A 27,654-nucleotide genomic window follows, 5' to 3' on the forward strand; every position below is an offset into this window, starting at 1 on the left:
TAAAAGCTGAGTGAGTAAATAAACCACCACAGCATGATGGTCAAATGTGTAGCATACCAGCATTGTGGCATCTACAGGTGTTTTGTTACTGAATCTGCACTTTGGAAACAGAGAGAGACAACTGTGTTTCAAAGTGATAAAGGCTATGAACTTTTACATTAATAGTAGAGAGAATTATTGTTTTCCTAATACACTTTAAAATGTAAGTTAAGCATGAGAACTCTGGGGGAAAAAAAAAAAAAAAGAAGCATATTGGGCAATTGTCCCAGACCCTTCTATGATTATACTCTCACCCTCTCCTGCCAAATTACAAGCTTTGAGTTTTTTATTGGAAAAGAAGATAACAAAATAAAAAAGAAAGTTAATGGTTTAAAGTCAAGTGCAGTATGCTTGTCCTGAAGTGTCATAGTGCTCCACTGATTCTAGTACTTAAAATAAAATTATTTGCATGTATATTCTACTATAGCTGATCAAATCTATGTGCCAACTAGTTTGTACATGGTGTATTTGTGATTTGTGTTCTTGCCCAACTGCATTCTATGTGTTTTGTGCTCATGGTGACTACCACCACTGCTATACCTGCTTTGGACACACCCATGATTTCTGTAACATGGCTTTTCCCAACCCACTGAGATGAATTTGGTAAGTCAGAAAATAAAATTGAAGGGTATCTTTCTAAGTTAAGATAGGGCATTTTGACAAATACAAAATGTAACTTACTTACAGAGAAAAATAAAACAGAAGAATAACTGCGTGAAAGCAGGCTGCATACTCAAGATGAGTTCAGTATATACTGATGAGTTAAATACATGTTCTAGTCACAAGAAGAAAGTAACATTTTTTCCTCTGTGTTTTACATAAGCAAGAGTATTCCATGCAACTAAATACAACCTGCAACCTGTGGACACCATCTGTTAAGAAGGGAAAAAACACAACCAAAAAACAAGCTTAATTTATAGTTTACTGTTATCTGTACTCCTGAACTCAGGCTCAAGACCTGCAAAATATTCTCCATGAAGAGAGAAGAAAATGGGCAGTACCAGTCCAAGAAGTGGGAAATATTTGAAGTGAGAGTAAATCAAAGTTTAATACAGGAGAAAGATTTCATTAAAATATTTTGTATTTGAAAAATATAATAGTGACAGAATTGCTGAAAATAATTTTCTGGGAACTGTGCCAAGGAAAGAAAAAAGAAAATGTATTTCAGACACATTACTAGCCCACATGTTAATTTTTTCTATTACGTCATAGCCACACCTAAATTAGTTATTTAATATCTTAAATTATTTTGAAAGGTTTTCTGACATTTCCTCAATTCTCTGCATATTTATCAGTTCCACAAAAACAAGTGTTAGAATGTAAAAACAATATGCTACAAACACAAAAAGCAAAAACAGGGACCACCAATCCATACCCACAAGTAACTACTACAAACTTCTTGAACACTGTTCTGCTGTCAGGTTAGGTTCTCACATAAGCCAGGGATGTGAGATAATGGCTGACTTCCAAAAAAAAAAAAAACTCTTCCAGAAATGGATTACAGGATCGTAAGTGAAAGGAAGCTGCCAAATTTTGTTTAGAAACAGGCAGTACTTTTTCTGATTTCACTAAAGACATCTATCAGTCAGCTACTGAAATTCTATGCTTTGCAGATTCCTCATTACATGAGGATTGTCATATCAGGCACAAAACATTATTCACATATGTGTATCATGCATAGGTGTAGTACACATAATCTAAAAAATCCTATGTATTATTTCATCTCTGTGTAGATTTACAGTAACCGAAGGTGCCATGTTATAATAAATTATATATAAGTAGATAAAAAAGGTACTGACACAACACACTGTCGAGAAGGACCTGAGTGTCCTGGTGGACACCAAGCTGGACATGAGCCAGCAGCGTGCCCTTGCAGCAGAGAAGGCTAATGGTACCCCCAGGCTGCATTAGGAGGAATGCTGCCAGCAGGCAGAGAGGTGATCCTTCCCTTCTACTCAGCTGGAGGGCTGTGTCAGTTCTGGGCTCCCCAGTACCAGAGACATGGAGCTATTGGAAAGGGTGCAGTGAAGGGCCAAGAATATGATTAAGAGACTGGCATGTCTCAGATGAGTAAAGGCTGAGAGAGGTGGGACTGTCAGGACACAGTATACACCAAACACCACAAAAAGACAGGAAGCTGCACAGTGGAAAGTGTGCTGTGAATCGAGCAAGAGACTGGAGGAATAGGATTTGACACCTATTTATGTATTTCTTTGCCTTTATTTATTGTAATTATGTATTACCATCCATTGCAGACAGATCAAAATAAATGGTACCTTTGAGTTCCTCTTTCGCCTGTCCTCTGAAGAACACAATAAATGCATAAATAACAACACTGTTCTTACTTGTGCACAGCCTTCCCTTGTACAACATATAGCACAGTACTTATAAAAAGAGTGGGTCTTACCAGCTATATACAGGGTCAAAACCAGTATTTTTTTTTTACATCTCCTGCATACATATCCAGAACCATATATGCACACTAGCATGTCTTTATCCCATTAACTGTGTAAGTGTAATGTAAGTGTTACTTAAAAGCATTTGTGTATCTTCCCTTATCCAACACTGTAAATTAAGAATTAATCGTTTCCTTAAGTCAATGTTACTTTTTACCAGATAAACATCTGGCAAACAAAGTACAATGAGAAAGGTTTATCACATAACAACGACCTGAATTATGAGCATAGCAGAGCTTCAATCCTGTACTCTGCACGTGTAGGTTGAGCAGAATTTTTACCATGCAGATATATACTTCAGGTATTTTTTCCATGTCTAATGCAAAATCTGAATGGAAGCAATTTAATTTTTAAAGGTTCTATGGAACTGGGACATTTTGAGGGGGTATTACAGCTTTAATTTACAGAAAGGACAAAACATACCTTGCCTGAAAACAGGAACAAACAAGGGGAAATATTGAAATGTCCCTTTATTCCATGTGTTCCGAGCTCTTCTGCCAGACTACACTTCTTGTGGTTGAGCTCTTTTTCCATTAAGACCAAACAGGACGAGCACATCATAAGACTACTTATCATGGGCACATAATGGGAGAGGATACACTCCAGCAGGAAACCTCAGGTTTGCCTTTGAGATTTTTTTTTTTTACCTCCTGAAAAATTACAGGGTTTTTTGCCGCTACAGAAAACTTTTAATCACAAAACTGTATTCTGTTGGAAGCAGGGCTTCTTCCTAGAGGAAATGTTCATGTAACTTAATTTTGTTAGTGCTAACAGCAGATCATTTAACCTTGTGAAATAAATGTGAACATAAAAAATGTAAGCATCTGTGAAATTGTATTTGCAATTGCTCTAAACCATATTGAGTTCCTAACACTATTTATGCAGCCTTTTTTGCTAATTTAAGGATCTTTTCTGAGTTGCTACTTTAAGGCTTCACTTCTACGTTATTATTGATTTAACCATTTACATAACCATATATATTCACTAACAAAATTAATTATTTCCATTTTTCATTATGACATTGCCTTCATTATGCATGTCTGTTTGCATTTATATCCTCAATAAGCAAGCTAATTAAAAAAAACCAACAACAAAACAAAACCCAAAACACACCACAAACATACACAAACCAGAACCCAAAAAATCCAAAGCAGGATACCTGTTTAACTTCACCCTTACTTTAACCTAGCTAAAACAAGATCTACACAAAGTAAAGTCCCAGCAACTACACTATCTTTTAGTTTTCTGGTAATTAATTATGTACCTGTTCTTCACAGGATATAGGAACACTGAATGTAAACAGTGTTGCTCCACAAATGAAAAAACTGACTTCTGAGGCATGAAGAATACCCGCAGTTAGACCCTGCTTTTCCTAGTCTGAAAGACATACATGGCTTCTTCTACTATCAATTAGTAACTGTGATAGTCAGACTGCATAACTCATGGCAAAGAAACACTTTTTGTGGCCAAGTGCCATGAGTTTTGCAATCTGATTATTAATACTGATCTTAATTGGAGGAAGAATTATTATACACTATATGAAATATTAAGGTGAAAGATGTATGAAACATTAATTTGGAGGTGTAGAAAAATTACAACAAAGTTTAACTTCTAAACAGTGCTACAACTGAATGGTTCTGATAAAACCACTATTTGAAAATCACCAAAATCAGTTACTGAATTGCATTAGAATCATTAAAAAAAATTAACACATAAGAATATGACAACTAAAGTACCTTTCTATTTTGCTTCTGTTATATAAGTTACAAAATCCATGTGATTTTTGCATTAAGTACTGCAAAATGTGAAATACTACGATAAATAACTTGATATTAAGTACTAGCTAGCTGTAGCAGTTGAGGTGGCATTATGGATTTTCAGAAGCTTATCTACTCTTTATTCATGCATCTTTCTCTAAAGAGTTTGGTATGTTAAAAATGCTGACCAGTTCCAAACTTTACCATCCTAATTTATTACAGATATGTTCTAGTATCAAGGATATAACAGAATCTCTTTTATTTAAATATTAAGCGAGGCTTACAGGAGAAATAACAGTCTTCATTTTCTTATCCCTCCAAACCTTTAAATAATCAATTAGTTATATTAGCAAGAAGAAGTATATCTAAAACATCTGGTAGAGGCAAAGTTTGATGGGCTGTAGTAAGTTTTGCCTTATATTGTAGTGTTTCTGTATGTGTATACTAAATGCATTTAATAAATACAAAAATTTCTATTTTCATCTTATTTCAACAGCACACCAGGAGTAAAGACAACCTTATATTTTCACTCAGTGCAGGCTCTAGCTTAAAATATGGCTGGTATCAAGACATGCTGCATATTTACCATTCCAACTGCACTGGACAGTAATTTGTGACCACAAGAAAAATGATATTAAATGGGATTACTAATTATTTCCACTGCATGTCTTTATAGACAATCATTTCATAAAATGGTAGCTAGCAGATTCATAATCATTGCTGCTTTTGATATTGATCATTTTACCATGACATTTCTAAAAATACTTTGCTGAAAGTTTAGTGCTCTCAAAATTAAATCATGACTAATGCTAGCAACAGACTTCTTTTCAAATTATTTTAGATTTCATGTTCCCACTTCAAACAAATGCTGACCTGTGCCTTTAGAATTTAATTATTTCCATAACTGCTCAGATATGACAGTTCTCATAGTCCAAAGGAAATCTTGTTGGGATTAGTTTTCTCTGTGGAGATTCATCCATAACATGCTGAGGCATGCAAACATTCAACATGGCTTTTTCTCATTATTGACACAGGTTTTCCATTTCAGCACTGCTAATATTAAACATCATGTGTTAGGTTTGCAGAAAAAGGAAAAATATTCAGTAACAAATTCATGCATCTGTGATCTCATTTTTCTACTTATTTTAAAATTTTATTCTAGGAGACACTACAAGAAATATAAACATTAGAAGACCATAAAAAGTATCTAAGAGCAATCATTAAAATAAACAACTGCCACAGTCAAAGTGTTTAAAAATTGTTGCTTCAAATTGGGACAGATTCTTCTTAGGAAGACTGAAGGGTTTCTGAGGAAAAAAGTTTTTATTTGAATTTTTTGTTACTGTTTTTAGAAATGTAATTGTAAGTACGGGCCTAATCTAACCAGACTAGAAGTAATGTTATGATAACAACGCAAAGTCAGTTTCAGCCCTTTTAAATAATTAATAACTGGTAATAGATTATTTTTTGCACCTATTTCTTGACCTCTGCCATATATGCTATTTATACCCTTCCTTCCTTCCTCTCCTGGAGAGTTTATTAGGAAATGTTTCAGTCAAATCACCTCAAACATGACAGGTACTGAATAGCACAGGAAAACTAATGAAAAACAACAGCTTTCTGTTGCTTGTGCAAAATAAGCCAAATAACTAGCTCAGCTACTGACAGACACTTGAGATCAGCCTTTGATCAGCATATCTGGTTGAGGTTTAGCTCAATTGCTCAATGAATAGTGAAAGGTCATAAGCACATTGCTGTTAAGAGAAGTACTGACAGGAACCTTACAGCACCTAAAAGCTTGTCCAGAGCTTTCAGTTTGCCCCTAGATCTCAGGTAACAGGAGAGCTATGGGAGCTAACTGTGATATTCCAAAGGAATAATCAAGGTGCTGACAGACAGTAATGCCATTTTCCTTCTGAATTTCCAACCTGGTGGTGCTGCTGGTAGCTTTTTAAATAGAGTAAGAAAAAAAATGTTTTCCATAAAACAAAGCTATCCAGTACTGTAACATAATAGCTGATTCAAATTTAGACCTTAAGCATTCAACTAGTATCACATCACTACACTTAAAACACCAAACTGCCACTTTGTCAACCACAGGCTCAAAAGTAAGGGAAAGTTAAAGAAACACAATGTTCTAAAAACACTTCTACTTAGATATGCTTAGAAGCATCCATACATTCAGAGAATTACCCGATGTCATGCTTCCTCTTTCAAACTTTCACTCATCCCTACTTCACATTTATAAAGCATTTCAGTATAATAGATTACTTTACAAATTAATGTGCTGCCTTTACCATACCTAATACAAAAAGGTGAGTTTTTTAAAAAAAGTGCCAAACCTAGGCACTTGTGCCCTGCTCCAAGTACAGTTGGCATTAAACCAACCAGATAGAAAGACAATAATCAAGGAAGTGGATGCTGTAATAGAGTTTATTCAATCTAGGCCGGTATTAGTATGTATACTTGAAGATATTTTATTCGCTCTAATCTGGTCTTACTGTAGGGTCAAGTAAAAAGGTTTCAAACACACACACAAGCTGTAAAAGAGACATCAGTCTCCACAAAGAAGGACCTGCCCCAGTGACAGACATAAAATGGCCACCAGAGCCTCTGCGCTGGACACAGGGCGCTGGTTTAGCCCCGGGAGCAGGCGCCTAGGGGGCACAGATCGCCAGAATGGCAGAGCGTGCGGGCAGGGGGGAAGGGGCAGGGCTGGAAGGCGCAGGGAAGCGTGATCTGACCCAACGACTTAAGACAAACATCTAGAAAAGGCAGAAGGAAGATAGAAACCCAAACTGTTTTGTGACATAACAAGACCCGATCAGCCTCAATCAACCATAACCTTCTACAATAATATTAGTTTCTTATGACGTTAAGTTTACCTCGTTGTCTCTGGAACGAAAACCTTGCTTACAGGCTAGCCACATGGTGACCCTGCATCTGAGTACCTCGCCGTGATCCAGGATAGCGGTTTTCGCTCATCGAAAGGATCTGCTCTCTTGCTTCCTCCCCAAGGACCCAGCACATTTGCTTTTCTCGACGGCAGCCTGCCTGCCACAGGGCGAGCGCTGCGCGAACCTCGGCGACCCTCACGCGAGGCCCGCGCCACCAGCGGCCAATGGCGCCGCGGCGGGCCGGGCGGGGCGCAGGCGCGCAGCACAGCCCGTGGCCGCGCGCCGCAGGGACTCCGGCCAGCCGGGACGGGGCACGCCTGTGGCGGCCGGGCGCGGTGGTGACTGAGGGGGCGGCCGGCAGAGGCGGCGGGCGCCTGGCACGCCTCGGGGCTCTCTGGCGGTGACGAGGAGACGACAGCCGCCGTGGCCGGGAGCGCTGCCCTCACTCGCCCCACCTCCGCCCGCTCCCGCGGCCTTCCTCCGCCCCCAGCGCCGCAGGGCGGGCACGCTGCCGGAGGAGCTCTTGCCCTGACCCGCCCGGTTACTCTCCCGGGCCGTGCCGCCTCACCCGCCGCTGGCGAGAAGGGGTGTCGCTCCTTAAGGTTAAATACGTGTCTGTGACTACAAGTGCTTTCACGTGCGAGCCCAATTAGTTCTCACCCGGTGAGGTTGGTCTCTGAGAGCATCGTGTGGCTCAAAGTCTGAGGGATGACAGCACCTGTCACCAGCAGCGCGGGCCGGTGCCTGGAGCCGCCCTCAGGTGATGTGCCGCGGTGTCTGCAGGGTACAAGGTCACATCAAACGGGTGGTGTTAGTGTTAGGCTCTGGGCATGCCAGTGAAGATGCAAAGTTCAGGGCATAAAACCAGTAGGAAATCATGTAGCTGTACCAACACAGAGATACGCACTGCGTGCATTGAAAGTCAGGTATTTGAAAGAATGAGAACATGGATCCCCTTTCACCTGGGACTGAATTTGCAACTCCTGGGGCTTGGACTGTACTGGTTTTCAGGCCTGTGTCATCATTCTTTGCTTTTTTGATTAGAATAACATGCACAGAAGTTTGAAATCTGGTGGAAACTCCCCTATGTATATTAGCTCATACAGCTAGATAGCTACTAATGTCCAGGTAGCACTGTGCATGCCTTTACGATAAAGTTCAGCATCTTTATTGCCAAGAGTTTTGTCATTCTGAGCCCAGTGCTGCGGCTCCCGGAAGGCCAGTGGGTGCCTGGAGCCAGATGGGTCAGATTCCCACGAAGGGGAATTCCAGCATCCCCTGATTCTGAGTCAATAAATGGAACACAATTTTCTAGAGTTTATCCCAGGACAAAAACTAATACAGCGGTGCAGATGTTTGTATTAATACGTGTCCTCTGCATTGGAAACTAAACCGTGGCAATCTTTTCACTGTTTCTTCACTCACAGTCTTGCATTACCAAAAATACGAGTACATGACCACCTGATAATGCACACATGAAGTTGGTTCATACACCAAGAACTTGGAAGAGTCTGCTTAGCAGAGTCACCTGGTGAGCTGCATTCACAAGTAAAAAATTCATACCAATTTCTGATTGCAAGAGAATAACTGTAACTAACACGATCTCGGAGTGGCTTCTTATAGAAACTAATACTTTCTGGGAAAAGCACAAAATGTGTCCAGCAGTCTTAATTCACTTGTAGCGTAACACAATTTGTAAGTCATCAAAAGTCAAATACAAGTATTCTTTTGAAAACCAAATTATTTAACCGAAAAATCAATGAGAGTTTACTTTTGAGGCTTCTTCTAGAAATCATATGTCAATTAAAATATGAATAAAGAGTCTGTAGAACAGGACACAAAAGTTAATACAGAGATTAGTTTTTGGTTAGCTAAGGGTTGTCACCATTTTAAAGATACAGTTTCCTAGAAGGAAGAGAGAGAGATAGAAAAAGCAACTGTAAAATTTGAGACAGACTAGGAAAACTGAGCAATAGCATCATGAGCAACCCCCACCATTTCTAGAAACTTTTTCCAGTCTCAGGTTTTTCATTTCTTCTTCTGAGTGTGTTCGTCTGTCTTTGTCTTGAAAATCAGAATATGATTTTAACAGCAGCAGAGGCTCCAGACTTTATTTAATAACCTGTTACTCTTTTTCCTGAAAAAATGCAAATTAATTCTAGATTTATTAGCGTATTAAAGGACTATTAAGAAGATATTGCCATTATGAAACATTTATGCAGATAAAAGGGAATAGTATTTTTACAATAAAATCCTAACTTAACATTTTACATTCAAATGTTAAGAACTGTCTTCCCCTCTTTCTTCATTTTCCTAACACATAGTTAAAAGGAATTTTAATAGTATTTAGGATGAAGTAATAAAACCATCAATAATTTGGTCTGTAATTAGACTACACTGTGAACTTAGGGAAAGTATGCTGTAAGAAATTACGACTTCAGATTTTATGTTTCTGTCTGTATTTGGTATGGTAAAGGTTAACAACTCTTTACCTGTTAACTCATATTTCATGTGAGAAAGAAAAAGCTTTTCCCTCTGCTAACAGCAAATGTAAAGACTTTCATTCCGATCTTGTAAGGCTGTAAAAATATTTAATCTTACCTATAACTTTTTCTGTCTCATTTCCACTCCCTGGGAGAGCTTGATCTTATTAAGGGCAATCTTTCATAATTTGCATGTTGTAGGCCTTCCTGGAGTTTGCCTCTTATTACTCTAATGAAGTTCTATTTCTGAATATTGAGAGTGCTTGCCTAACAGGCTTCAGGAGGCTCCACACCTTTTAACGGTATTGCAAACACGGTACCTGCTACCCATATTTATTAAACCTATGACAATTTATTATGCTGGTGCATGGCTAGGGCTTTTCTTCATTCTTGGCATTCCAGCAGCATATTGAACAGAAAGTTCCCTCAACAAACCACAAGAAGATTATTTGTGTCTGAACTTTGTCTACAAATGTGATAAATTACATTTCTTCTTTTCCTATCTGTGTAATTGCAGTTGTTTCATCATTAGGCCACTGACTCTCTTCTTTCTTTTTCTTTATCCTCCCTCCTTCTTTCCCCACCACTGAATACGCATCCTTTTCTTCTACTCATGGAATCCTACCCCGGCCCTGGCAGAAACTAGATGAAGATGTGGGTTTTTTTGCCACCGTTGCAGCTCATGGGACAATAGCAAGGGATACTATAAGCCAACAGGAAAAAAGAAAAAAAAAAAAAAGCCTGAAGTGCAAAACTGATAGTAATGTGAAGAGACAGTGGTAGTCCCTAGAGGGTTGTACTGACTTAGGGAGCTTTAAATGGGGGAAAGCAGTAGAAAAATAGGATAGTAAAGTCAGACAGGGAAATGAAGATTCAGAGCAATGAAGGCATGAAAGGACATAACCTCTGACTTTGTGAATTGAGGGATGCTGTGGAGAAATGGGTTTTCTGCAGGTTAGAAGAAAAAGGCTGTGAGAGCACTGTGACAACTCTGGACTTGGGAGATCGCTATAGTGTATTTCCCACCAGCTATCTCAGGCACATAAAAATTTAAGACCATGGTATGTCAAGAAACACATGCAAGATCCCTGCTCTCCCTTTTTCATCTACAGTGTCATCCTTTTTTGTTCCTAAGCTACAGTAATGCTATGTGAAATAATTCTAAGATGCTAATATTTGGGAAATATAAACATTTATGCATATGCAAAAACTCCATTTGGTTAAACAAAGAGAAAACAGAAAGTTAGTTCTCTCAATGCAGTCCCAAACAGAAGTTATACAAAGAATGTATCACCATGAAATATTATTCTCACAAACTACTTTTTTTTTGTTTCAGGAACTTCCTCAAATTTTCTGCTTCATCATTTCCAAAGATAGTAACCAATGTCAGGGTCCTCCTTCTACAAAAATTTGGTATATATTGCCTGCTGAAACTCATTCCATTCATTTGTAACCATATAGTTTCAGAATGATGTTTTAAACCAGAGGAGGAATGGGGCAGAGAGGGTATTTTTGCATGTACAGCATAGTTTTTCTTAAAATATTTTATTAAGAATATTGCGATATAACAAAGCAGACATGTGTCATCTAAAAAAATTAGATTTCAAATTCTTTTTACTTTATATATCAGGCTAAATTCTATGTTTGGATATTCACTTTGATTATATACCCAGAAGAAGGTAAAAATGTAACTTGATGCAACAGCATATGATTTAATTTGACTTTTGATAATAAATTTTGATATTAAATTATTTTTTCCTTTCTCTTTACTTAACCTTAACAGAAAACATTATTATTTTCTTTTTAAAAGTGTAGAATCAGTGTACAAGCATGTCTTAAAAGGCCCAAAGCTCTCAACTTTCTGGTTATAAAGTGAAAACTGAGTAAGTTGTGTCCCTTACTGTATTCTTGCATTACCGAGACTGAAGCCAAATACATTAAAGACATTATTTTATACAGCTGACCCAGACTTGAGGCTGAGCTCTCTAAAAAGGGAAGCCTACAGCTGGGACACTGTAGAAGACGAGTGTAAGAATGTATTCTTGGATTTCACTTGCCATCAAAGTGTAGTCAATTTACTCCAGCATGGAAAGGGTATGACTTATTTTCCCTTTAGTAACAACTCACAGGCCAGTATAGGCCTAAAGAAGGTAGGAACAGGCTATTGTAGTCCTAAGATGAATGAGTTGCTGTTGTATTCATAAGATGAATGAGCTACTGTTGCAAAATTTTATACCAAGACCTAAAAGTAAGGAATAGAGGTGTGGAAATTCAAGAATGAAACTTGGTGAGAAAAAATTGGACAGTTTCTTTGAGTCAGATGTTTAGAAAAGGAAGTGGATAGTTGCAGAACTGTTTAAAATACAAATGTAAAAAAGTTATTTTCTCCAATTAAGTGATTGTTTCTGAATAGTGTATAAAGAGCTTGAAAATATCACTGCTTAAAAATGCAGAAAGTTGAAAGTTATTTTAAAAATAAAAACGGTTTCAGGAATTGCTCCTGCTCTTATTTTCATTTGCATAATGTGTGCATAATCTTCTGAAAGATAATACAGCAGAAGAAAACAAAGCAGAGCTCTGTAACATTCTGTACATGGACAAATCATAAGATAGTGAAGTGTACCAGAGCATCTTGCTGGTTTGGTATTTCATTAAACATGCATACTGCGAAGAAGAATAAACACTATTCGTGTACTGATATGTATGGAAAAAGCCAGCATAAGCACTATTCTGGATTAGTTGCCACCATTGAACTCAATAATAGATGAGGAAGGAGGTCTCAATTTTATAAGGCAAACAGGATGGTGCTTATTTAGAATACAAACCCTTAATTCATAATTAATAGTCTCTTCATTTAAAAATTAAGAGGAAAAGCAGATTGGGATCTTTAGCTAAAATTTAAAAAAAAAACTTAAATAAAAAAAAATATTTCAGAATAACCGTTCTGTTAGTAAGCAATTGCAGAATAAGAAAAAGTATATGTACACATACATATACACACAATCTTTGTAAGAGACAATGACTTTGTGCTCATGTTTAATTTTTTCAGAACTACATCAAACTTCCTTCTGTGTACTCCTTTCCTTATGAAAAATACAGATAAATTTAGGAGAAGGAAGAAAGAAACTCATTTGCCATCTAAATACCTGAAAAGCCAAACGGGAGGGACTTTAGGTTCGCATGAATAAATTGTGACATTATATAGGATAGTCCAGAACTGAATTTTAAAGATTCTATAGATAAGGATAAATCAGTGCTATGCATTAGGGATATGTGACCAAAACTAGAATCAAGTCTAGAACAAGGGTCAAGAAGTGTGAAAATTGCCAGAGACAGGATGAAAGAGGAGATGGCTGTCATTATTCCAAGCAAGAATAGTGTCAGATAACAAAAAAAGAGCAAATTGCACTAATTGCTTCCTCCTTTTTCTTCCCTCAACACGTGATTCAGTCAGAGAAAACCTGGGTTTCTAGTAGTAAAATAGTAAACAAAATTTGGTAACCCAAGGGCAGTACATGCAAGGGTGGAGGAGATGCAGCTGCTGAAGTTATCTCACAGGAATAGGGTTCAGGGTTTTGGGGCAGGAAAGAAGCTCATAATCTGCTGCTAAATTCACCTCTGCACATATGTGTTTTTAGTGCTACAAATAAGACAGTCACATACTGACTCAGGATGATAAGGCTTTGCTGTTTTAATATAGTGATTCTAGAAAAGGGAAAGAGTGTCTCTAAGCATTCAAATGTAACAATTAATAATTACTATATTAAAAAAGAAAATTATCCTATCTTCAATCTCACTGATAATTACAGGTAATTGTTTTAACATCTTCCTAAAAGAAGAAGCTTCCTCTTTTTCCTCTGTCCTTCTATTGACTGAATTTTTAAACAAGAGCAATGCAGTGGGACAAAGTTGTATTTTTTGTTGCCCAACTTTGAACTAGACTTTGAACTAGTCTGATGTAGAAGCTGTGTCTATGCTGGTGTGTTAAACAGTACCAGGACATGGACAGTGTCCCAGCACTGAAACATGGTAATTTCCACCATTAAATCATTAGAATGATCCAGTCCCTAGAATGCTTCCTGCCTGGGACAGCTAGTGTGCTTTCAAACACTTTGGAGGCACAGTTCAGGAGTAACCATGGCCAGGGGACATTCTCAATACAAAATTTCTCAGTTGTAATCATCTAAGTATTGCTGTGACTTTTATATTTCTGGGGAATGATATTTTAAGAGTGTTCTGGTTTCTGCTGACATAGAGTTCATTTTCTTCATAGTACAGTGCTGTGTTTTGGCTTTTATATGAGAATAGTGTTGATAACACACAGATATCTTGGTTGTTGCTGAGTAGCCCTTACACAGAGTCATGGACTTCTCAGATTCCCATGCTGCCTTGCCAGCAAGGTGGCTGGGGGCGCACAAGGACTTGGGAGGGGACACAGCCAGGACAGCTGACCCCAGCTGGCCAAATGGATATTCCAGATGATGTGCTCTGCCAATAAACTAGGAGGAAAGCTGTCGGGGGGGAGGCACATCTTGGGAACAGGCTGGGCATTGGTTGGTTGATGGTGAGCAATTGTACTTCATTTGCATCACTTGTTTTTCTCAGCTTTATTTCTCTCTTTTTTTGTTATTTTCCTTTTCATTACTATTATTATTACTATTATTATAATATTTTATTTCAATTATTAAATTGTTCTTATCTCAACCCATGAATTTTCTTACTTTTACCTTCCCAGTTCTCACCCCCATTGCACCCAGGGGCATGAAGGAGCAGCTGGGTAGTGCTTAGTTGCTGGCTGGGGTTAAACCATGATACACAGAAATTCAGCCTGCAGTACATTTTCCTCTCACCTACAGGTGATTTAGACAGCTCTTGCAAGGAGGAGATATATTCAGTAAAGACAGAGGAGAAAAGTCTAAAACTTTGTAGAAGTTTGGGTTTCTTAGATTAGCATACATGAGATTCAGTACACTTGAACTGGATCAAAGCTACTATTATATCAAATGTAGCTCTTGTGTATTAATTACCCAGTTTTAAAATACTTTTTTTCCTGATCTGCATTTTTTTTCCCCCTAAACCCACATTACTCTCCATCTGCTGCTTGTATCATTCAGAACAGCTGGGAATGGAGACTCCAGAAACTACTCCTGAACTGGAGGTTGTCTTAGTTTATTTTTTATTTGTCTTCATAATGCTGAAAGCTTTGGTTACTTTTATAATTTCTACCCAGTGTTTTCTGCCAAAGGGATGGTTTTTTTTATTGCTAAAAGATCACACTAAAAATCTTGTTTCTTTCACACAGTTCCTTGCCTTCCCTTCAGTCAACTACAAGTCAGTATTTCACAGAACAAAGAATTACTTAGCCCCCTTAATGAAATACATGCAGAAAATAATAGAAATAATGTGGATATTTTAATGGACAGAGATTTAGTAGAGAAAACCTGACAGTCTGGAAAGTAGAAATTGTAAATCATTTGGGAATACAGCCAAAACCATCAAGAGCAATATAAAGCTGGGAACTTGAAAGCTACAGGTGTACATAAAGAAGACCTAGAAGAAAGAGAAACTGAGTTTCTACACAGTCATATATACTGTGAGAAGGTGTATTTAGCCCACTGTTCATAAATACTCTTATTAGTGAAACTGACATATTCAAAATGTGAAAAACAGCATCTCAATTACTGTTCATTCCTCAAGCATGAAATAACCTTTAAAACACAACTAAAAACTGTAAGTCCACAGCCAGAGTAGACCAAGAGTGTTGCCTAGGTAATAAAATCACTTGAGTTTTGGGAAAATCAAAATGTTACTCTTGAAATGTGCCTTTTGTGTCTTTCATATATGTGCACACATGCAGAATGTACATTATTGTCCTCTATAGCACTGGGACTTTTCCCAGCAAATATTTTGCAGGCTTGGACTTCTTCAGTACTTATTTAGTGACAGTCAGCCCAGATGGATAGCTAACCAGCAAGTGACAACAGAGTAAACCAAAAAGTGTATTGCGTTTTGCTATGCTGTACAAAATACACAGCTGTTTCTTCCTGCACCGTGCCACTCCCCCCCCCCCCCCAAAAAAAAAAAAAAGCTAGTATTTTAAGCTGTCACTTTACCACTTTCTGACATTATGTATGTATTTTAGGACCAAGCTAATTTTAAGATTAACATTTTTGGCTGATTTTTTAAAGTACTGCATATGCATACATACATGCATATTCTATTAGTGTTTTCAAACATGAAAATCAGAAATCATATTATAACATGAATCTTACATGACAAATTGCAAACTTGCAGATCCCAAAATCGTTACAAAGACCACAGATTTCAGATAATTGTTTCAAAGGGCATTTCAGACATAAAACAGCAAAGACTTGCATGAGATAAGGGAAGTATATAGCATCAGTAGGTATCACAGCTATTTATTTTAGGAATTTCTCATACAGTTGTGCTGTAATTAAGACAGAGTAGTGTATGAATTCTTAAACTACAAGAAACCAGACCAGCTGAAAACTTTTAGAATCCTTTATCAATGGTCTTTTTTTTTTTTTTTTCATTATTTCTCTATCCCAGTGTTTGCATTTGAGTGAAACCAGAACTGCAAGGTTCTTGAAGACTATTCAGCACCTTGTGCATCAAGAACCATCTATCAAGAAACAAAGTATCTTTGTCCTTAGTACTCAGAATCAAGAAACTGGGGCCTGAATGCTGAGCTTCATTTATCTGGTATGATAGCACTGTGATGAACCAGTAAGGGTTAAACTATTTCAATCACTTGGCACATTTTGTCTGGCTATGTTAAATGGACCACTGATTTTCTAGTGGGCACAAAACCAGACAAACATATGGAGAACATTTTTAGGCAATCAGTACACTTATACATAATTTGAGTATCTCAGCTGACTAATGAGGGACAGACTTAAAGCCAGAGATTTCCAAGCTGTTGTCGATACTGAGATCACAAACTGCTCTTTCAGAAGACTTGTCCTTTAAGAATCTATTGACACAAGTAATTTAAAAACAACCATATGTTCATACATTTCTTAGGGTCCATAAGTTTCAGACTCATTAATGTTTTATTTTAAATCAGGACTTGGCTTTTGACATGAATTTCTCAATTGCCCTCAGTTAACTGTGCTTTGCCTCACATCACACAGTGGTCTCAGTGCACATAAACCAGATTAATTTTGAAAGAAACTGAACCAGAAGATATGCTTCAAGAGCACACCTAATGCTGTCTGAGCACTAATGAGTATTTAGTCCACAGGACTATGTTCACTATGCTAGAACCAGTACAAAATTCCATGCCTCTGCCCCAAAACATGTACACTCTTTGAAGCCAGGCCTCAGCTCCACCTGTTTCACTGTTTCTGTTGATCTGTGTCGCTTACTAATGTAGCAGTACCCTTATTCAGGTGCGCTATGAAACATGAGTGAAAAATATTTTTTCTTTCCTTAGATTCCATTTCTGAAGTCTGCTGCTCTGATCAACACTTACTTTATTTACATGGAGAGTCCCCATGTTATGTGGGTCAGTCCTACAGTCACTACTACAGACTGCCTGTAAAGTACCTATATAATCAGATTTAGGAAAGTCCATTTACAGAATAATTTTGTTAAAGTACGAAAAGCATAGAAATGCGATCTAAAGTAATCTGTAATCTGTCATTATTAAGTAAAAGTCTGATGCTGTTCTGACACAAGTCTATCTTAAATGATTTTTACTCTAAGATTGGACCAGACGAACCTGAGCTTCCTATCATTGCATACTCCTTTACAGTCAAGTGAAGTGGTTGTTAAATAAACTACTGCTGCATTTTTGTATGGGCATATTTTAATGTCACTTTTTGTCAATATAATTTTCTCCACCTAAGTGGTTTCTACAGGTGTGAACCACCTTTTAATAAATTCATAATATATAGTTTTCTGCAATACAATTCTATGACTCTATTATTTGGTTTTTTCCATAGCTTTACACCATTCCCATATAAATTTGTATCACTGTAGTGGAAGATGCACTATTAACTGCAAGTGGTTGAATCAGATACAGGAATCAAGCTACTTTATTACGGAATCATAAAACTGTAGACACTGGAAGGAACCTCTGGAGACTGTCTAGTTCACCCACCCTGCTCACAGCAGGGTAAACTATAGCAGGCTGCTCAGAACCTGGGTATTCAGTATATCCAACGATGGACACTTCATATCTGGGCAGCCTGTTCCAGTATTCAACCACGTTTACTGTAGAGGAATGAAGCTGGGTTAATTAACATTGATAACATACAGCTGTGGGCTGGCTTCAGGGGCGGTGGGTTGGCTGGTGTAGTTAAGGTGCAGCTGTGGCTGGTTCTGTTAAGGGGTTGGGCAGTCAAGGAAGAGGGAGCAGCTGGGGAAGAGAGAGGAGGAAGAAGCAGAGAGAAGAGAGAGTGTGTGTGCTCTGGATGAGGAGAGACTAGGAGAAGGCAGCAGAGGGACTGGCATGAAGAGTGTGTTGGTATGTGATGGTAAAAGACCTTGAGACCTTGTTGCAGCAGGCTAGTTTGGAAAGTGCTGTGACAGTTTACAATAAAAAAAGTTTGTTGGCTTTTGTTTTGTTTTGTTGGGGTTTTTTTGACTTGCTGGTATTTCAGTTTGTGCCCTTTGCCTCTGACTGGAAGTCACTCTGTACTGAAGAGTCTGGCTCTGTCTTTACTTGCTGTTGTGTCAATGAACAGGTACTTCAGATGGGCACCCAATAGTGGTTATTTCTCAGAAAGCATGCAATAATTTCCTTCATAAATCTGGCCTCTTGGCACTTGTTTATAGACTGAGGTGGGTCCTCTGCAGCCCTAGTCTGTTGATCAGGAGGTCTCTTTGTATACGTTACCCGTGCCCTTTGCTTGACAACCAAGTCCATCACTTCTTCATTTGATTTTTTTTTTTTTTTTTTTTTGTAAACCTGTTGACAAAGATAATTTTGCCCCACTTATCAAGTGGATCCCATCTCTTCTTAGCCTTAATCCTGAAAGAGGGTCTTATGGTCCTAAAAGATGAAACCCTATTATCAACAACAGCTATATGACTAGTTGTTGACTAAAGATTTATCCACACCTTGCTTTCTCTCACGGGCAGGATCAGGGAGAAAACCATTGGGTCCCCCATAACCTTTATCATGCTTCTGGAGACATGCAGTCACTGGGGGCATGTTCGAGGTCTGCACTGGCCATCTCCTTACTGTTACTGGTATCTCCATGGAAGAGCAGCAAGAGATGACAATCCCAGGGCTGGACAAGCCTTGGTAAAATGTCCCAGATCCAAGCCCTTGGAAAGCAGCAATCCTCCCTAGGTAGCAGGTAACACTGGCAGATGGGGGCTTCCATCAGCAGGGAGTATCCCACTACTGTCACTTGCTGCTTCTTTGTAGTGCTGCTGAGTGCCTCAGGCTCAGCTGGCTTAGAGGCTTTGTTGGCATAACTCCCGGTCCCTCATCTGCTACCAGGGCAGTTCTGTATATTCATTAAATAAAAAAATACAATAAGAATCATAAATTCTTTCAAAGTTTTCTTGTTTCTTGTTTTCACCTCAAGGAGAGTTCAGATGAAAGTATCTGATTTTATCTTTTTTTTAAATAAAAAGTAGTATTAATTGGTATTTCAATTAGAATAACAATCTGAAGAAATGGGAGAAGACATTGCTGGAATACAAAGTACTTTGTGTCTCCTCTGGTATCTCAGTCATTCACATTCCTGTCTAGACGCTCCATGGTTCCATTTAGCATGTGTGAACGAGTGAAAACCAAACATAAAATTCAATATTACACCCAGGGAAATTGCAGTAATATTTATATATTAGACTATATTTTATAAATATATATATTATAAAAATTGTAATTTAAAATTATGGGACTTTAAATCTTACCATCATATGAAGCAGTTCTGCCATTTAACTGGAGGAGAGACTGAGCAGCAAACTTTACATAACTTTTCCAGATTTGCTTAAGTTATCATTGACAGAATAGAGACATCTGAATTATTCCTATGAGATTTCTTTCTCTATTGGTAAGTTCTCATCTTGGCAGGATGTTACTCAGCAGATGACAAGAAATTGTAAGAGCAAAGTTATATATGGAGCAGTAGTGAGATAAATAAAATTTTATGGTTGCTTTTTGAATTAAAAATTACTGTAGTTACTTCAGTGAGGTAGTGCTTATCTCAAAAGACAAGGATGAGGTTCATGATACAAAGATTTTGTAAGTAATAAGTAACTGGCAAAATTAAAAGTCAAGTCATGGACTATAGATGAAAGAACACAAGTGTAAACTATATAGAAAGAATTCTTAAAACATAAATGATTTTAAAGCACAAACATGCATCTTAACATCTCCTGTTAGTAACAAGAAAAGCAAGCAATGAGACCTTGAAATGAACAAGTAAGGTGATTTTTTTTAAGCTTGAGGAAATTCAGTGAAGCTGATTGTTTTACAAACTCCCGGGATCAATTGCAGGTGCAAGCTCTTTGTCCAACTGCTGACTATATTGGATTAGTGAATCATACTGTTGGTAGAACTTAATCCTGCTGTAAAAGTGAAAATACATTAAAACCATAATAATTTATAACAAAGTCTTTAAAAATTGACTACTTGGTGCTAATTCTTTACTTTTAACAACCTGCCATGAAAATAGTACTTTTTCATAGAAAAGTAAATACTTCCCAGTATTATTTACCTGAATAATAGTAGCTTAATAACAGCTATTCAGATGTGTTACTTTTGACATAAAATACCATTTGTTATTGTGACAATAACAGCAAGTGGGGAAAGTTAGATGCATTTTTATAATTTTATGCCTCAGAATTTATGCTTCTGAAAAACAAATGAAGAAGCATGGTATCCTTTTGTGCTGAGAGCTTCCAAGGACAAAATGGGAGAAGTGCAACCAGGAATCAACCATTAGCTAGTTATATGCCCATTCATTCGTGACCAGAACACAGCCACCCTGTTTTGGTTGCTAAAAATGCTTAAAAAACCAAGATGTCACAGGCCATTTGTTCTGAAAGCTAGGGAACAAGCTCTGACATTGTTCAATTTACTACTTTAGAGCAAGTCAATGAGTCTACACTAAGATGGTGAAGTTTTTGTTTCAAGTAATCTATTTTGCCTATAAATAGAAACAAACTTCTGTACAAATGAACCTGGAAATGAATACTAGGCTGAAATACAAGTAATATGATGTCTGACTGGAACAGAATTGATCTGGGTGGGAACACAGTTCATTGAGAAGTTCAGGGAATCTCTGGCTGGTGTTGAAGCTGTACTGAAAAAACTGCTCGCCTACAAGAAGCACAGGACGGAGGATCTGGGAAACTACAGGCCTGTCAGCCTGACCTTAGTGCCAGGGAAGTAATGGAACAGATTGTCTTGAGTGCCATCACAGCATGTGCAGGACAACTAGGGGATCGTGCACAGTCAACATGGGTTTATGAAAAGCAGGTCCTGCTTGACAAACCTGATCTCCTTCTATGGCAAGATGACTCACCTACTGTATGATGGAAAGGCTGTAGTAAAAAGCTGTAAAAGTAGTAAAAGGCTGTAGTAAAGCCTTTGAAACTGTCTTCCACAGCATTCTCCTGGAGAAACTGGCTACTCATGTATTGGGCAGGTGTACTCTATGCTGGCTAAAAAACTGACTGGGTGGCCAAACCCAAAGAATGGTGGTGAATGGAGTTACATCCAATCGGTGGCCAGTCACAAGTGGTGTTTCCCAGGGCTCAATATTGACAATCTGAATGAGGGGATTGAGCGTACCCTCATTAAGTTTGCAGAAGACACCACGCTTAGTGACAGAATGTTGATCTGCTGGAGGGCAGGAAAGCTCTGCAGAGGCATCTGGACAGGCTGGACCAATGGGCAGATACCAGTTGTAGGAGGATCAACAGGGCTCAGTGCTGGGTCCTGCACTTGGGTCACAACAACACATGCACACGCGCACGCACGCACACACACACACACACTACAGGCTTGGGGAAGAGTGGCTGGAAAACTGCCTGGTGGAAAAGGAAGAGTGGCTGGAAAACTGCCTGGTGGAAAAGGACCTGGAGGTGCTGGTTGACAGCTGGCTGAACATGAGCCAGCAGTGTGCCCAGGTGGCCAAGAAGGCCAGGAGCATCCTGGCTGGTATCCAAAATAGTATGAGCAGCACGACGGGGGAAGTGATTGTCCCCCAGTACTCAGCACTGGTGGGGCTGCACCTCAAATCCTGTGTTCAGTTTTTGGCCCCTCACTTCCAGAGGGACATCGAGGTGCTGAAGTGTGTCCAGAGAAGGGCAACGAAGGTGGTGACAGGTCTGAAGCACAAGTCTTATAAGGAGCAGCTGAGGGAATGGGAATTGTTTAATCTGGAGAAAATGAGTCTCAGGGGGACCTTACTGCTTTCTACAACTACCTGAAAGGAGGTTGTAGGCAGGTGGGGGTAGGTCTCTTCTCTCAGGTAACAAGTGATAGGACAAGAAGAAATGGCCTCAAGATGCACTAGAGGAGGTTCAGATTGCATATCAGGAAAAACATTTTCACAAAAAGGGTAGTGAAGCATTGGAACAGGCTGCTCAGGGAAGTAGTGGAATCTGCATCCCTGGAAGTGTTAAAAAAATTGTGTAGATGTGGTGCTTAGAGGCATGGTTTAGTGATGAGTTATCAGTCCTGCATTAACGGTTGGACTTGATGATCTTAAAGGTCTTTTCCAACCTGGATGATTCTATGATTCTAAACATAAGGTGGCATTTATGCAATATATCAACTCTTTGCCTTAGTATAAATAGATTCAGAAATTAAAACTGTTAGTAGAGAACTCTAAAAAAGCTTTCTTTTTTATAACAGATCCAGAAGGCAATGCAGGTGCCTGTAACTATTTTTAAAGTCTTGGTAGTATGCCTCAAAGAAGCAAATACATATATAATTACTGCTTCAGAAAGCTTCTGACTGGGTCTATGTGCGAATGCATCCCTGCATAGGGCTGCAAATAGCCCTTACGCTGGACCACTAAATGGCAGTTGAAAACTAGTATGAATGCGGAACTTGAAGTGATAAGGGAGAGTAATGAGGAAATAATAAGAGGCTATAAGAATTACGTTGAAAAGAAATTTTAGGTAAGAGTTTTGATTTCAATTGAACCCAAATCTGATTTGGGTTCAAATCTATTTTTACGATTTCCCAATAGACCTATAGAAATCAATTAGTATGATTACTGACTGAATGAATTTAATGTTTACCTAGTGCTATCAGAGTCAGTTCTTTTGTAAAAGAATAAGATATTACAAATTATCCTTTAAAATTATTTTCCTGGGCAATATCTCAGCATGTTTCAGGTTTTTATGTTATCCAAATGAAAGACTATATGCAACAAGAGTATGACATGAATATAGTTTGGTTTTAAAAGTTCTCTCTGAATGAAGATAGGTAACAGAAATAAGAACAACTGGCTCTCATGACAAGTAACATGGTGCCAAATATAGTATAGGACCTGTTAATTTTTCAGAGGCCTTATTCAGCTCTCTCTTTTCCATTGTCATAAGAGAAATAGGCTGTCACAAATTATAATGAATAAAGAAACAAAAAATACTGCAAGATATGTGCTAATTTAAAAATATTTATAGGGACATCTTTACTTTTTTTGGAACTGTATGTGCCAAAATATAAAATTTGCCTGGCAGGACTTGGTTATGGCCCCTATTAGTTAATTTTAAATGGAATTCCACTTTTTCTGTATTACATATTGATATTTTTGCTTATGTGATACTGCAGTGTAGCAGAAATAATACTTCAAGGCTTCCACCTGATTTTTGTGGTACTGGCTTTTGTTTACTGTCATGTATCAGAAATACATGTGCATTTATTGCCTTTCTTTTTCCACTCATTGCCAAGCTTGCTATGGAATAGAATCATCGCTGAATCTAATATGTTACAAAAATAAGAAAAATATTATTTAGTGAATCAAAGGAAATACCTTTCAGTGTTAGTCTTGAGAGCCCATGGAAACTCTTTGCTCAATCTACCTGAGTGAAATAAATTCTAAGATGTTAGATAGATGTAACTTTCTACATTACCATGCAAGATATCATCACTGCTGGTTTCAGAAAAAGCTTTTAATAGAAAGGGAACTCATAAGGTAAATTTCAGACTCATGCGGTTTTTCAGCAGTTGCGTGACTAAACATAATTTTGAACGTTTGAAGGTACATGCTGTGCATGTATGAAGTAAAACAGTTTTGCTAGACTGGCTGAAATAATTTACTTTGTAGCAACACCAGTGGCAAAATTAATGTATTGGGGTACATATATATATGTATATTTCAGAACTTATATCTCCTAAAACCTCCATGGCATACAATTCATGTAAATTGTATACATTTAAAAGAAAATAATATGTAATGTAATGTAACCAGGCTGTATGAACTGTGCTCTGTTTTCATGAAACTTCATGTGACTATGGGTACATTTACAGTAGCAATCAGCAATAGCAACAAATCTCTGAAAACTGTTGGCACTGGGGACCCAACATACACACTACTTGGATTCTGAGGGTTTTACTTTAAAATAGTTTTTATCTAAACCCAGGGACTGGAAATCTGTGATTGGAGCCCATTATATGCATGTGTGGAGAGCATTTTCTGGTTTAGTTTCATGCAAGAGAAATCCTGTTTGCATCATTCAAGTCTTCTCCGCAATGCAAATTATATGTAGTAAGGGGGTACAGCTGGGAGATTTGCTTCAGAAGTGTTCTTGTAATACAAACTAAAATGTTAATGTACATACCCTACAAGACACTTCACAGGATTTGGGCTTTTTTTCTTGTTATTTTTACTCTTGACTTACAAAGTGGAAACAAGTAGAAATCATTTGTCTTAAAGAAAAAATCATTTAGTAAGACTATGGCACAGAAGGAAAAGAAAAAAAAAATGGGCAGGGCAAACATTTTTCCAGAGAGCAATTTGGTACAAGAAAACCAAGTTGGTCTTAAATTAGCTAAGACTGAATCCACCACTTCTGAATGAAATTCTTAACTATGAGCAAGAACTTTTCCCAGTGAGGCAAATAAGATGGATTAGCATTTGTTCTGAACTACTGAGCTAAAGCAGAGAACTATTAAAACAGTTTGTTCAATGTTAAAAAAGCCATTTCAGAAGCCTTTTAAGCTAATCTGAGAAGTTGTATTTCCAGAACCTCTCTTGTGACCCCACCCTTTCAGGAAGAAACGTTACCTTTAGCCTGAGACCTTTGAAATTTTATGTCTAATTAAAGTGATTTCTACACTTTAAAGCCATTTTCTGTTCTAAAAGTGAGGTATGGTTGCGTGTCTTAGCGATTAGTGTGCAGGTGGAAAGTATTCCTTATGAGAAATACTCCAGAATATTTTATTTTGATATGATAGAAAACCTTTTTCTTCATGTCCATTAATCACTACACTAGGCACCTTGACATATTTGTAACATTAAAATGTTAGCTGACTACACGAGAAACTAACCTCACATGAAACCCCAAACTTATCCCATGCCTTTAGCCCTCCCTCCAGAATGACACCTTTAATAACCTGTGTGATGCATGGCCAACTTTAGATACTTTTCACCAATTAAGGAGAACTTAAGGAGCCTGAAACTGCGAGAAATAAATTTCTATCTGGTGGCATAGCTTTTTGTAAAAAAAGAGCCAGCGCTGAGTGAATAGTCTGAAAATATAGGAATATGTAACAATGAGAGAATCTAATCTACTTGGCTGTCAACACTGAACACCACAAGATCTTTCTAGTTTATATATATTAATTTAAGTCCACATGCACAGACTGAAAATTTTGTATAACTGGATTCTACAAAGCATCTCTTAATAAATAGGCTATTGCATTCTCCACTGTTGAATCTGGTTAAATATGTAGGCATTTATTTTATTTTATTGAGAAAAAAGATTTTGTCTGGTAAAAACATCTGATTATCACATGGTCTGAGAATACTCTTTTTATGTAAGTGCTGTGCAGTAAAACAGTATCTTATTTGAGGGGAAAGACAGAGGCAGTCAATGCAACCAAGTTTGTCACAGATTTTGACTGGGTACATGGCATACAGTATATCTGAATTGGGTATGCAAACAGAAATAAGGTTTTCAGCATGGAGAAAAAGTAATCATTTGATATGATGGTTTAGAAATGTCAGTAAACAGTGATACAGTGGCATCTGCATATGAAAACAGCTTAGTAAGGACTTAAAGTTAGATGAATCAGTACCACAATAATAGCTATAAGTTAAAGTTTATTAATTATTAATGATAAATAAGGCTTCTAATTATTTAACCTCAACATATATATTACAATATATTTGTCTTGCTACAAAAAACTGTCCTTACTAATTACATTAGAACCATATAATCGATTTGAGAAAGATCTAGTGATAATCCTTAGAACTTGTTTGGATTTTTTTTTACTGAGCTTTTAAACAATACAAAAAATATAATTTGTGAAAAAAAAGAATGGTACCCCAGGAAATATATTCCTTCCAGGTGTGCTTTCCAAACACATGCTACACTGGGTATGTACTGAGGTAGAAAAAAAGTCTCATGTCAAGTGTCACGTACAGCACCATCTGTTAGCGCCCATTCTTGTATACCTTTACAACCACTTACTCAGGGTGAAATGATGCCAGAAACTTTCACTCACACTTACTTTCACCCACAGTTTTTCAGTCAGAAACCTTGGAATAGAATTTTAAAATCTAAAGGAAGACATATCACAGAATTTGCAAGTAACTAAAAAAATGGGGTAACCTTTCTTTCTCTAGGCTATTTTCCATGCCAAGTGCCAAGTATTCTTTGCAAGCCTGAAGGTAGTTCTAAATAAAGGTTAGCAGCTAGAGACCTACTAAAATTAGCAAATGACCTGGTAGTCTGTGGATGACAAAAAAAAGTAGATAAATTATCAGTTCTACATATTTCATGTGAATTCTTTCACGTTTTATTATACAAACAGGAAGAAGAGGCTTTTATTCCTTTGGAAGTTATTTTGTTACAGAAGAGACACCATAGTCTAACCTATAATTGATGGAGTAGAAGTAACATTCAGACTTTCTCTAGAAATGCAAACAGTTTGAGCCAGGTACAAAACTATTTCATATTCTTTAAACAAAAGAGAAAACCCCTCCCACTACATGGAAAAATGGTTTTGTTTCACCCATGTAGGATTTATTTTCAGACTGAAAATACTGTAAGTCTTGCAAAGCTTTGTGAAGTGAAAATAATGTAGCAGAAAAGGATCTTTGACTACAGCTTCAGGGGGAATTTGTCTTTATGGCATAACTGCCCAATGTAGCAACACAAAGGCTTCAGTGTCTTCAGGATCTGAGAAATAATATTGGTTCTTGTTTCCTGTGGAAACCTTCTGAAGTCAAGTGGAGCATTTCTAGAAGCATGCACTCTCAAATATGACAGTCCAGCCCTATGCTTATAAATACATTATCCCTAAAATATATATTCCAAAGTAAATACTTTTATACACTAAAGGACATTTATGAAGAATGTTTTTTTATTATTATTTTTATTCTCTTCTACTATTGAAACACTATCATTTGTCTCTTTTAATTCACTCTGCAAACAGAGCTGCATTTGACTTGCTTATCTAAGCCAATCCTTTGGAACTGGAAAAACAGCTTGCTGTACAGTAATTTTGATACTTTCCCTCTTACTACTACCTCAGTTCTTTGCTTTGGAATATAAAATTTTCAATATAAAATTTTCTATCATCTTGAGCTAACCTTGCACTGAAAATGGAGCACACTACGTCTAAAGCCTGGATATGATTTCTGAAAAAGTCAACCAAAGACAATGATCAAAAGGTCATCTGACAATTCTGGATTGTGCTGACTGCATCAGCAAGGATTCTAGCATCTTTGGTGGGTACTTAGATGCTTAGCTCATGCCATATATAGACACCTACATTCAGGCATCTTTATTTTAATCTGAAGTCTACACCTTGCTTTAACATTTCATTAGTTGAACATTCTCACAGACAAGCTGG

At 37.6% G+C, this 27,654-nt stretch overlaps 1 protein-coding gene across 1 annotated transcript in view; it reads right to left on the bottom strand.

Annotated features, from left to right (window-relative positions):
* Positions 1-27,654, bottom strand: part of EYS (eyes shut homolog) — an 874,042-nt gene that overhangs the window by 553,256 nt on the left and 293,132 nt on the right.

Source organism: Falco rusticolus, chromosome 6 (genome assembly GCF_015220075.1).
Source record: "Falco rusticolus isolate bFalRus1 chromosome 6, bFalRus1.pri, whole genome shotgun sequence".
In the NCBI taxonomy this organism is placed as follows: domain Eukaryota; kingdom Metazoa; phylum Chordata; class Aves; order Falconiformes; family Falconidae; genus Falco; species Falco rusticolus.